Source organism: Falco punctatus, assembly GCF_963210335.1.
Source record: "Falco punctatus genome assembly, chromosome: 5".
Classification (NCBI taxonomy): Eukaryota; Metazoa; Chordata; class Aves; order Falconiformes; family Falconidae; genus Falco; species Falco punctatus.
This window is the reverse complement of record NC_137584.1, coordinates 66,247,318-66,259,646: the sequence shown is the minus strand read 5'-3', so window position 1 is coordinate 66,259,646 and position 12,329 is coordinate 66,247,318. Positions and strand designations below refer to the sequence as shown.

The 12,329-nt window shown below is 37.8% G+C and overlaps 1 protein-coding gene across 1 annotated transcript in view; it reads right to left on the bottom strand.

The window, feature by feature from the left end:
- SESN1 (sestrin 1) overlaps positions 1 to 12,329 on the bottom strand; it is an 85,277-nt gene that overhangs the window by 36,722 nt on the left and 36,226 nt on the right. The gene's annotated exons all lie outside the window — the stretch shown is intronic.

The window sequence follows — 12,329 nt, the reverse complement described above, 5'->3', positions numbered from 1 at the left end:
CTGGAAACACATAACTAGGGCTTTTAGGGGTTCCCCCCTATTTTCCATAAAGAAAATCTATGGAAAGAACAAGGGTTCCTTCAAAGAAGAGGTTTGCTATTGTGGTAATTCAGCATACCATACTCTGAAGAATAATTTTTCTAAACAGTATTTCCAAACCCAGCAATCTTCCTTTCTGAATACCTATTTCAATTAGGAAGTATTCTGCTGCTATAGGCAAGAACTAACAGCACTTCAGAGTGCCCTATTTGAACAAATGTACACTGTTGGAACAGGACAGAATCTCCTCATGAATGGATTTTGGAGAAGTACTATTTAAAGCTCCCTGGACATTACAGTGAAAGTGAATTTAAATTCTGAAAGACAAAAAACTTCCCAACCCTTTGAAAGAAGTTATTAATATTTATGTACCTTCTTCCTTAAACCAATAGATGTTACTTACTTGCTGACAAACTGACCGAAAATTCTTTGGTTATTCACAAGGTCTACCAGAACATCACAAAAACCCAAGAATGGGTAGATGCAACTGTCTAGTGCTCTCACAAACAACTAAATCCCAGTTCTGCCCAAATTAGAAGAGGGTAAATCCTATTTACCTGCATTTAGTCTCCCCTATACTATGTCTTCCATTAACAATACTTAGAGCAGAAATCTCTTACATGTGGAAGTGTTGAAGAACAGAAATCCCACAGGAGTAAATAGGAAGATCACTGAATACAAAATTTCTGGTTTGCAAAATATCTACCAAAGAATCCTGTAAGAAAATAAGGTTTATTTTTAAATAATGTATTTCATTAGATCAACTAATGTAGTTGGAAAACTACAGGGGGCAAGCTCTACTTCAGATCAGGCTTAAAAGCTTATCTACTTTTATCAATTATATGAGCTCATTAAGAAAATCTACTACCTCTCTTCACAAATCTCATGTGCTGTTATCACAGCTGCAACACTATTTTTATCCAAAAATGAAAGAACAAGCTTAGAACATTTGCTAAAAGATTTTAGTTGGGGTTTTTACCCCTACCACAATAGCAATTAATTCTTTTCTTAAAGGCTCCGCTGCTATAAATACCAGAGCAGGAGAAGAAATACTGGTTAGACAACTTATTTTAGAGATACATGCTCTGGATTAAGTGGGATTTCGGAGAAAAACTCTGTGCTAGCCAAGTGATAAAGAGGTTTAGCCAACAGCTTTGTTATTTTGAGGTAACTTTGTGAAGTGAGCAGCTGTTTAGTTTCAATATATAGTTATTGAACTCTGCCTGGCTTACCTGATGGGTACGGAAATGTCTAATGGAAAGTGACAGAAAAAAATTACATATTCTTCAAATATTTAATCTCCATGACCACTAAGAGAAATACATCTGAAAAATTTGTACAGCCCACCATGCAGAATACTTAAGAAACAGTCACAAGGAAATTACAAAATTATCCCACATAAAGAAAAAGGACAGGTGGGACCCCTGAAAGCCTAATCAAGACTAACCTCCCGCTTCAGCAGATTCAGCTACAGCTTTGTCATCCTGATGGATGTTTGCCTAACCTGTTTGAAGGCCTCTAATGATAGACATGCTATGACTCCCAAGGTAAAGAGTGCTCAAATATCCTCATAATTAAAATCTAAATTTTACCTGGTATCATTATCTGAATTATTCTGTGTTCACAGAATGACTCGTCAGTGTTAAACAAAAAAATATTATTGTCTCTTTCTAACTGCTGAAGAATTCAACACTCCACCAGTTCTCACAGAATATATTGCTAAGAGAGACTTCTATTATGCTGTTGCTGCGTGTCTACAACTGTATTTTCATCCAGATATAAAGTGAAACAAATGCAAATCTAGAGAAAACAGCATCAAATATAGTGCCTGACAAAGTACAGCTGACAGCAGGTATCTCAACTTCAGTGAGGCTCAAAGCATTATTGTTCTCAGTTCTTTTAGGTCTACAGCAGATTTGTGACTGAAAAGCAGGGGGACAAGGATAAAGAAACAAGTGATTTAAAATTTCTAAAGAACAATGGCTTTGTGATAATTTTTTCCAAGCAGGGGAATAAAGCTACTAGGAAAAGCAGCAGCACACAATCTTATTGCTCCTGAGAACAACATTTTGCAGAGGATAACGGCAGGGGAAGAAGGAGGAAAAAAAAAAAAAAAAAAAAAGCGCAGAGCACGCTCTTCCTTCTCCCTAATAAAATCAGTTGCAGTACACCACTGGAAAGAGTGCTTCCAAAGGCTTAGGTGCCATCTCCATACACTCCCCACTTTAGCAACAGCTCTTGCTAATTCTTGAGTATTTCTTGTTCTTCTCCAGCAGCTCCATTGTTAGTTACTCTAACAGGGGGAGAGGTTACTTCTTCAGAGACAGATAGGTAACGGCTTTGGACAGCAAGTTTGTTACTTCATCTTTGCCTCAGAAGATGGAGACAAAACATTCTACTTGCTCTGTGCAACCCTCTGCTACTGAAGAAGAGAACAAGTAGTGGCTAATGCACTGCTGATGCACACTCTTTAAAGAGGGAGAAATTCCATTCCCCTCACCCTGGCACAACTGGAGGCTGAAAGTCCTCTCTCAAGTAGTTTTTTGGCATGCCCAGTTCTAGCTGATCCAACAAATCCACAGGTTATCCACTGGTGAATCAGCTCCTAACATTTCCTATCTTTTTCTCCATTCTCAAGCCAGAGACTAGACTTTTCCACACTGAAGAGCAGCAGCAAGAAAGGTCTAGTGACAGACACTTAACAGTCAACTGTGCTTCCTTAACAGTAGTTGAAGCTCAGAAGGAACTTGTCACCCATGCACTCTTCCATTGTTTCTTTTGCTGGCAATTTAACTACAGTTATATCCCTCTTCTCTGCTCACAGGAACTCTGCAAACAGAAAGCAATCCTGTCCTACATCCTGGAAGGCCCATTTAGGTTTTTTTCTCACACAACAGTAGTAGCCCTGTCATTGCATCAAAGAACAGAGATGGTTATCAGCAAGCCTCTCAATGCACACGAAAATGGAAACAAAAACACACAGCTGTTAATAAAAGGCTTGTTGAGAACCCTCAATATACTCACAAAAATCTGCACAAAAGCAGGACTGGTGAGTCTCCAAGCAAGACTTCACCCAAGTGCCTGACATTCAGATTTCAAAAAACTTGTCACACTTGATTAAGGGAAGTAATGCTTGGAAACTTTGTTCAAGTTTTATGAGTAGAGGTGAAACGGAAGTGTGGAAGCACAGAACCCAGCTAGGGTGAGATGTTGGTGATGAATGGATAACTAGTCAATGTGAAAGGTTATTTCTAACTATTACAGAGGAAATGCAGAGCAGAGGAGAAAGAGCTTCCATCGAACTTGAATGAATAGGACAGTGAAGAGAATCCCAACCAGCTTCTAGATGAAAAGACAGAGGAGGATGAGATGGGGAAGGAATAAAAGGGCTCTAGTCAGAGGTGAGCCAGATGGTTAGATGTAAGCATCTGTGAAAGATTCCAAGCACTGGAACTTATGAAAGCCAAGGTAAGCACAAAAAGAAAGAGACAAGACAGTCACCTAAGGGAATGATACTGAAGGTGATTCAACTTGACAGAAGCAGCACTACTTGTCAATCAAGACAGCCAGTGCTGCCTTAAAAAGAGCCAATATGGGTACAGTCTGATCCAAAGGAAAGTAACAGATGCACATCAAGTTCTCAGAAAGGCCATTAGCTCTCTTCCCTGCAATTTGTTTCACCATGTGGCTCTACAAAACATTCTGCTGTGACGTTAAGGAAAGACCTTTATTTAAACGTCCCATGTTCTATTTAATTTAGCTGGTACCTCTAGTCTGTTCCCAAAGAAAGAGTACAGATTGGCAGAAACTTGATACATACCATGGTGGGTAAGCTCATTTACATGGATCTTCCAAAATGCCATGGCTGCCTCAGGAAAGCCAAGATGACTACCATTCAGCATGTCCAGCCATAGAGCAGCTAGCTACACCTTGCATGCTCTCCATCTGCCTCCAGTAGTTAGAAGACACTAATGGTTGCTTACCTTTAAAAGTATGTAACAACAAAAATCAATCCCACAGCAAAAAGAGGAGGAAACAATAGTGAGTGCAGCTCTGGCAGACAGTGATATGGCTCAGATGAGTATCTTTCCCTCCGCTGGAGCCTCAGACTAATTTGTGACCATTTGTGCCAGAGACAGGATGTGTGTACAATGACACAGTAAAGACAGGGAAAGAAGATTGCTGGAAAACTGGACATCTCTCCACACCCAATGGTATTAGCCCTTTCCTCTCCTACAAGTAACTTCGGACTCCCTGCCTCCTTTCAAGAACTCTTTACATAAAAACATTGTGCCTGCGCTGCCATAGTCATGCATGTAACTCCTATTTCCACCTTCATTGTTCAATCAGTGCTAGATTTTCTTCTCTGTTAAATTGGCTGCTTACTCATCATTATGACTCAGTTTGCAGCAATGATCAGGCACTTCTATCTACACAGAACAATATCCCATGCAGAGAAAGTTAGAAAGACATGTCTTTCACCTACTTAGAAGCTTACGGTCTCACTGGAGAGCAGCAGAAAGAAAACATCATGCTAGAGCAGTTATCACAGTGGGAACCCAGTCAATGACTAACTTCTCAGAACTACCATAACATTGTAACAGTAAATGAATACTTAGGGAAAAAAGACTGAAATCTGTTTTTTGGTCAAATTATAATATGAATTAGTATACTAACCCATGAAGGAGAAAAGCCTACATATGTAATCAAATACAATACAAAATCCCATTCTACAAAGATCTCACAGAATTTATATTACTATTGTCCTCTTTAAATACGTTAATCTTACTTATCCAAGCACTGTACTTATCTGAAACTGAAAGCTCATTTTATCGTCAAGAGGCAATTCTTTTTCCGCAGTTTATGTCTGAAAAAAGTCCTTTTACATCTGCTTTAAAATGTAGTTGTGTTCAAGCAGCATTATTTGGTTGCCCTTGCACCATATCTCAGTGATTCCATATGAAATATACTTAGTCCATAAACAAAAGCTTTTTAAAAAAGGTTTCATACAGTTGCACAGCTGGGCTTGCAAATTCATCTGGATCCAAAAGTCTCAAGTGCATGTCTACAGAGTGTAGCTTATACTTGCTGTGCCAGTGCAAGAAGGCATATGAACACAGTGCAGGAAGGCGTATGAATGCAAGCCAACTTCAGCGCAGGAACTGTGTAACTGTGACACTGTTTTCACCATTTCAGAGCTAGTAAATCCCACCTCTTAATGTAAGAAACAGCCCTATGCCTCCTGGAAGACATCCAGTCATAACGAAGGTCAAGTTACATCCCAAATACATATTTGCAATATCACTCTCTTCAGATCATTAACAACCATATAAAACTAGAAATGGTATCAGAATTCAAGCAGCTAAAATAGCTTTGCTGATGGTGCTCAATCCTGGACGACCATCAGATTCATTCTTACTCTACTAGAGAATTCATCAGACTGTCAGGAGTCAAAAACAGAGAGCATTCATCCAAGTTGCTATGCTCAGCAGGTAACTATTGCGAGAGGAAATGAAATCCATTGAGAAAGCAGTCTTTTTATAGCCTTAGCTATATGCAGTATTTGTAGCTAAACTGCTATTGATTATTTAAAATGGGTTTGGTTAAACTGTCACAAACTATGTGTGTACTTTTTTAAACCTCTGTTTACAAATGGCTTAAACAAGAAAGAGAAAGCCAAATCAATAGGAAGCTTTTATAAGCCAGCCTACATTTATTTACATCAGGACTCAAAAGAGCTTGTATTTTACTGATTGGCTGGGTTATGTATGGAACAACATTTGCAAAACAGACTACAGACAAAAATATGTAAACATATGCTGCTGTTCTTGCAGTACTGTCAAGTCAGCTTGGGAACAGCTACTGCTGTGGTTTCCTTGTGAAAGTGTAAGCACTTTAAGATCTGATAAGAGACACTGTAGGAGTATATTATAATAAAGACAGAAATCCAGTTTCAATTCTTCATCCTCATATTCGCTAGGATAACAAAAGCTCTGGGTGAGTGACATATGTGCAAGCAATTCTGGGCTTTAAACATGAAAACCCCAAGTCTGAAGTTTAAACTTTTGAACTTCACACTGCCTATCAATACTGGATGAGCCAAGCAAGATTCCAAATTCTGGCCCTTTTCAGCTTCAGACAAGCTATTTATGAAAAGCTTAGCTCCCAAATCAGCAAATTTAAATATGCATAATCCAAATATCTGCACGTTGCTTACCTGTAATTCAAAATCAGCTCTGTAGCTGCACTCAAAAAATTCTGCTGGTTTACTGATGTCAATTTATTGTTGAAATGCTGATTTCATACAATGAGTATAAATGGGGGAGGACAGAAAAGAAATTCAAGGCATCACTCAGCCACTACCTGGGCATCCACAAAGTTTGCATGCTGAAGAAACTGCCTCCTCTATTTCTCAAACATTTCTCAAACCCTCAAAACCAAAAACACACATTACCTGATCTGTAATAATATGGTTTCAGAGAACGCACAAGCAAAGCATGAAGGGGAAATGGCATTCTCTGCTGTGTGTCTTCCAGCACAATGAAGAAGTTCTACAGCTGACAAATCATAAACCTCAAAAACAAAGAAATCTGCTTGCTGTATAGCCTGTGTGATAACAGCTTAAAATGATACAGTAAATTTTGATATATTCTGTTATTAATCTTTGGAAATGCTATCTATGATTAACACTTGTATAATACAAATACTTTAATGCATATCATTTTTCAAAACAAATTGGCAAAAAGACATGGGTTACATTACCCCAAAAGCATATGCTGTGTTACTCAGTAAGACTAGCACAAAAGTTTAAATGGATCTGCAACAGTCTTTAAAGTGGTCTAGAAAGCCTGTGTGATATGCTCTTCTTCCCCCTTCAAAAAAATGGGAGAAATAAAGGAAGTTTTATTTGCCAATTTGGAAATTCAGGTCTTGTTTACTGGAGCTACTAGAGAACTAGTAAAGATACTTGCTTAAAATTGCAGTGTGAAACTCTGGTCATAAATTACAGTGTGTATAACCAAGCCTGGCATGACTCATTTTGCCATTGTGCTTTAATATCTAAAAGGCCCTGCCAACCAGCCTGTTTCCAGGAATACTGTCTTTTTTGCACACCTGCCTAATGGTTTACAAGTAGAATTTCAGCCTTTGTTTTCGATAGGGAAGCCTGAGCTGTAACACAGATCCTGCCTCCCAATACCAGCTCCGTCCAGCCGTGACACAGGCTTGCAAGCGCAAGTGTCTCTGGTTTAAGTGGCAGCCTTGTTGACCAGACACTTTGCTCCAGACTCTTTGGTCCTCTGGCCCAGGTCTTAGGCCATGACTTGACTGCTAGACAATAATACTAATCTGGGTAAGCACAAGGAGAAATGGCAATAAAGAGTGGCTACAAAAGGATTTCATTCCAGATGAAAAGGGGATTTGCAGAAAATGAAGGAGAAAAGAATCATTGGTAGGCTGCGCTCATTTTCTTTTAGGAAAAGCTATTTTGTTTTTACTTTGTTTAATAAATACAAATATATTACAAACTTTGAGGCAAAATATACAGTTATATTGCAAAAAAATTAAATGTATTTGCAGTTTTATTCAGAGTTTAAATTAGCATGATGCAACCATTCCTTTATAAGGGAACTTCTGTATTCACTTGGCACAAGACATTTCATTTTCAACTTAATCAGACAAACACTGTCAAAGTCTATTGCTAAGAAAACTTAGCTGTTTTTCAGATTCTGAAAAAAGTCATCTTTTCAAATATGCCTGCATAAACAAAAAAATCCAAATCTTTAAAAGATTCTTGTCATTCATCTGATTGTAAATTACTGGGACTTTGGTAAACAATTCACTGGTATTTGATAAACCTAGGGACTACTGCACTGTTTAAATGCTATTCACAAATTGAGAAGACCTTCCACAAAAATGGATCAAAAGCTTGTTTTTCAGAAATCTAGTTTAAAACTTTTTGTGTTAGCCATAATATAATGCATGAGTATGTGTGTACACAGTATGTATTTTTTAAATAAAAGCATTTTCCTGACAAGGAAACTGGTTTCAGCTACAAAAGCCATAGCTGACTTCCTGCTCTTTTATTAGACCTAAATAGTAAGTCAAGGCAAATAGAGTGCACATTGCTGCCTCTCCGGTAAAACATTGGTATAAACCACCTATCATTCAGTTAGAGTTCAAGTATCAAGGCTAAGCTAGCCTGATATTATCTTAATAAAAATCCTTGTCTGGATCTTCCGTCCATATTCCAAACACTATCCCTACTTGCTTATCATATTTTGATCTATATTGTTAATGGTCAAAAATAACTTGAATTATTTGGTACAGCTGCTATTTCCACTAACATATGCAATTAGGTCCTAACAAGATGTTGTGACATAGGTAACACATGGACATATGGCTATATCATAGAACACACACTTACATAGCCCTGAAAGGTGAAAAGACTGCCAAAAACTCAGAAATGCAGAAGGTCCAGTATTTCAGCAGCTACTGTCCTCCTATCCTGGAATTAAAAGCAAAAATTTTGAAATTTGGAGATAAGTGGAATGGAAAATAACAAAAAGGTAACATACTCATACAAAACCATCTAAACTTCCTTTTTTAACCCTCAGAGCTCAACATCAACACAAATTGTCAGACTAGAAGACAGAAAGTCAGGCCAGAGAGTATTTAAGCTATTTTTTTTTAAATTGGCCAGGCTTCTTTAATTTCACCTTAAATATATAAAGAATTGACTGAAATGGCTGGTGTTATTTTCAAGAATTTATGGAGGATGAGGAAAATATCAAAAAACAAAGAAACAAGAAGCACTGCTTTTATTTAAAGAAAGAAATAAAAAAGGAACCAGTTCAGCCAGCTGAATTTCAATTCCTGAAAAAACATGGAACAGGAAAAAAAAAAAAAAAAGAAAAATTCAGCAAAAGTTTGCTAGTGCCTAGATGATAACATGCAACAGAGCAAAAGCCAAAAATCAGTTTGATGTACATGTTGAGGAGAGATCCTCACCAGATCTTTCTAACTTGCCTTCCACAACAGAACAGTAGATTTAAAGAAGGGAAGACTGTAGTGCATGTTACAATTATGACTTCAACCTAAGGAAATTTTTTCTTGAGACTACAGCAGTATGAACATAAAACTGTCTTATGCTGAAAGAGCAGCCATAAATGGCTCACTGCCAGCAAGAAAAGACGCAGTGCATGGGATTCCACAGCAAGCGCCCCTTAAATCTGATTCTACACAGAATGGTGACCTGAATTATGGGATAGAGAGAACGCTTACATTAATGAACCGATAATACAAAGCCTGCAAGGACAGAGGGAACCTGAGTCGACAAACTTGAACTTCTAAAGGTTCTTGACAAATTGGAGAAATGTTCTGAAATCACTTAAAGGGAATACAAATCTTAGGGAAGAGATTTAAATTATTACTCTCTGATAAAAATTATCAACTATACAAAGACAGGAAAGGGAAACAAGATGCTAGAGACACTCTGCTTGAAAAGAGTTGAGGTTATAAAGGATTATGGCATCATGAGGTCAACATGAAAAAAAACCAAGACTTTAATGTGATTCATACACAGTAATTTAGCTTGCAAGAGACATAGGAAGCAAACCTCTCTGTTCTACTCTGCAGGAATACCCCGTTGTTTTGGTCAATGCATATCCAAGATGTGAACTGAATGCTGTCCTCTGTATTCTCACCAACAAAAGTGATCAGATGCCTAAAAAAGATGACTGAGAAAGAAAGACTGGGAGGGAACAGGGAGTAAAGCCAAAACACTACAAAGACATATGACCTAAGGAGGAGGAGACTGAGAAAAGAAAGGAGATTCTGCAGTCTTGACTGCTGGTAGTCTTTAAAACAGATAAACTTTTCGTGCACAGCCTAGATGTAACGATTGGTTCTTCCCTGCAGCATCGTGATAGATCTAACAGATCTGTTCAGGTCCTTCCCTACCTTCCCTATTCTGTGGTTCTGTGAAAACATATGTTAATATTGCTAGCTATCCCACACATAAGGACAAAGAAAATAATCAACATGTACACACTGGAAAGCACTAACTCCAGAAAGAACATTGGGAACTGTGGATCAGGCTTCACTGTGCATTTATAGTGTGGTTCAGCTGCCTGAAAGGCTAATTTGATCTAAAATGTATAAAAGTAGGAGTATCAGGTAGAACAGACAACAACCTTTCCTGTATACTTTATGCTGATCTGACTGTTTAAGAATATGACAACTTTCCTGGTGTCAAAAATTATTTGGAAATACTGGAAGAATCTTTATGGCTCCTGTTTGACTTGATAAAGAAAAGGGGCCTGTCAGTAAACAGCTTAAAAACCTTGGTCTAGGCAAATTATGAACGAGAAAGTTGAGAGGTGAGTTGATTTTTTGCATATATACATACATACACATATACATTTATCCACATGCACATCTCTAAGATGTCTGAGAAGGAGAAAGACTGAAAAAAATCAAGATTTTTCAGATTCATAAATTAACTCACAGAAAACCGCTGTGAATGGAAACTTGACTTTACACAAATGTATCTTGCAGAGATACTATTTCCTAGCAGCAAGAACAATTGAACTCTGAAAGCTCTTACTACAGGAAATGGAGACCACTGCTTCAATTTTTTAAGCAAGATTAGGAGATTTTTCAGGGAGAAAAACAAAACTCCATGACCTACATCCACAAGAGATTGAATCAGATTATCACAATTCTCTAACCTTGCCTAGCAGCCTAAACACTTCTTTCCCTCAGCTATTGTATTAGATGCTTCCTGGTCTCTGCATTTTGCAGCAGGAGAGACGACAAAGGGACTGAATACAAAAGTGACCTGATGCAGAAACAGGCAGAAAGAATACTGTTTCAGGTACCTCAAAGGCAATAGCCATCATTCCTTCAATTCCACAGAGTAAGAAAGGAGCTTTAAGACTTGGCAAGTAGAAACTTGGGGCCATAGGGAGAGTAAAAACGCAAGGAGAAAAATGAACATAGCAGGCAGAAGATGGTAACTATCTATCAGGGAAGAAATGGCGAGTTGCCTCTTGAAAAAGGCTCTGGGCATGAAATATGTGCAAAGTGAAATGAAACTCATCTGGGGAGAAAAAATGACATTTTACTTTCCCTAAAGGCTGCCTGATGTGTTTCATGTTAATTGTACCCGAGGCTTTCTGTTGTCCCTCCATAGGCTCAGACTTGCCTGACAGAGCAGTTCCAAAGTCACTTTGCTTTCAGGAATGTGACAAAAAGCAAGCATACATTTTATTGTTATTGCTGTACTGATTAATCCATGTCTAAATCCACCCTGTACATTACATATAGTCAGTGTTTACATTTTAATTACTGTATGGGCTGTTTCCAAAGGAATCTTTCCCTTCCCTACAGCAACAACCAGGAAAAAAATTTCTAACAATAGATTATGTTTCTATGTGTGGTTATTGTCATAATGACTTACCCTTCAGTCCATCCTAATAACTACTGCTAGAACAAATTCTCCCTTTGGCCAGCAATGCATCAAGTCGTACTCCAAAACACTGTCAAGGCTGCTTACTGGATGCTCAGCAGAAGGACTTCAGCAATGTAACCAATTCATGCTACCTGTCTGCTGAAGAAAATTTAAGATTGCTAGTATAGCTGGATCTTTCCTGTGACAGCAAAATAGCATATTTGACAAGCTTATAGCTTACAGGCTATAGGTCTCAATATTTTTGTCATAATGTTGTCACAAAATATTAGTAAGAATGGCATTTCCTATGTCAAAATAAATTATAAAGTGGTTGGAAAACAGAACTTAAATATAACTAGGTTTTGGGTTTTTTTTAAATTAAGATTACTGTACAAAAGATTCCTAAAAATCTAAAAATGAAAAAGATTTATTATGCTGCAAACATATATGACTCCAGAGTAGCCAAGACAACATATGTACTCATAACACAGAGAACCTTAGGATGTTTTTGCTGATTTGGAAGACATGAGTAAGTTAAGTTAAAAGAGATAAAGAATACACTCATACTTTATAGCCTTGAATAAATATATCAGTGAAATTAGAAGAAATATATACTTAGATTAAATTTCAGTTAGATTAGATACATACTGGAGCTGGGACAGGAACACTCAAAAAGGAGTCCTAAGGGATGATGACCTGGGGATTGGAAAGTCTGCAAACAGAAGAATGAAAGCATGCTACATTACAAGGTTATCGAGCTTTCAGAGACTGCTAAGAGGTGCAGGGGAATGCAGGAGGGACATGTGAACAAAAGCAACTACACACAGAGTTAATTAAG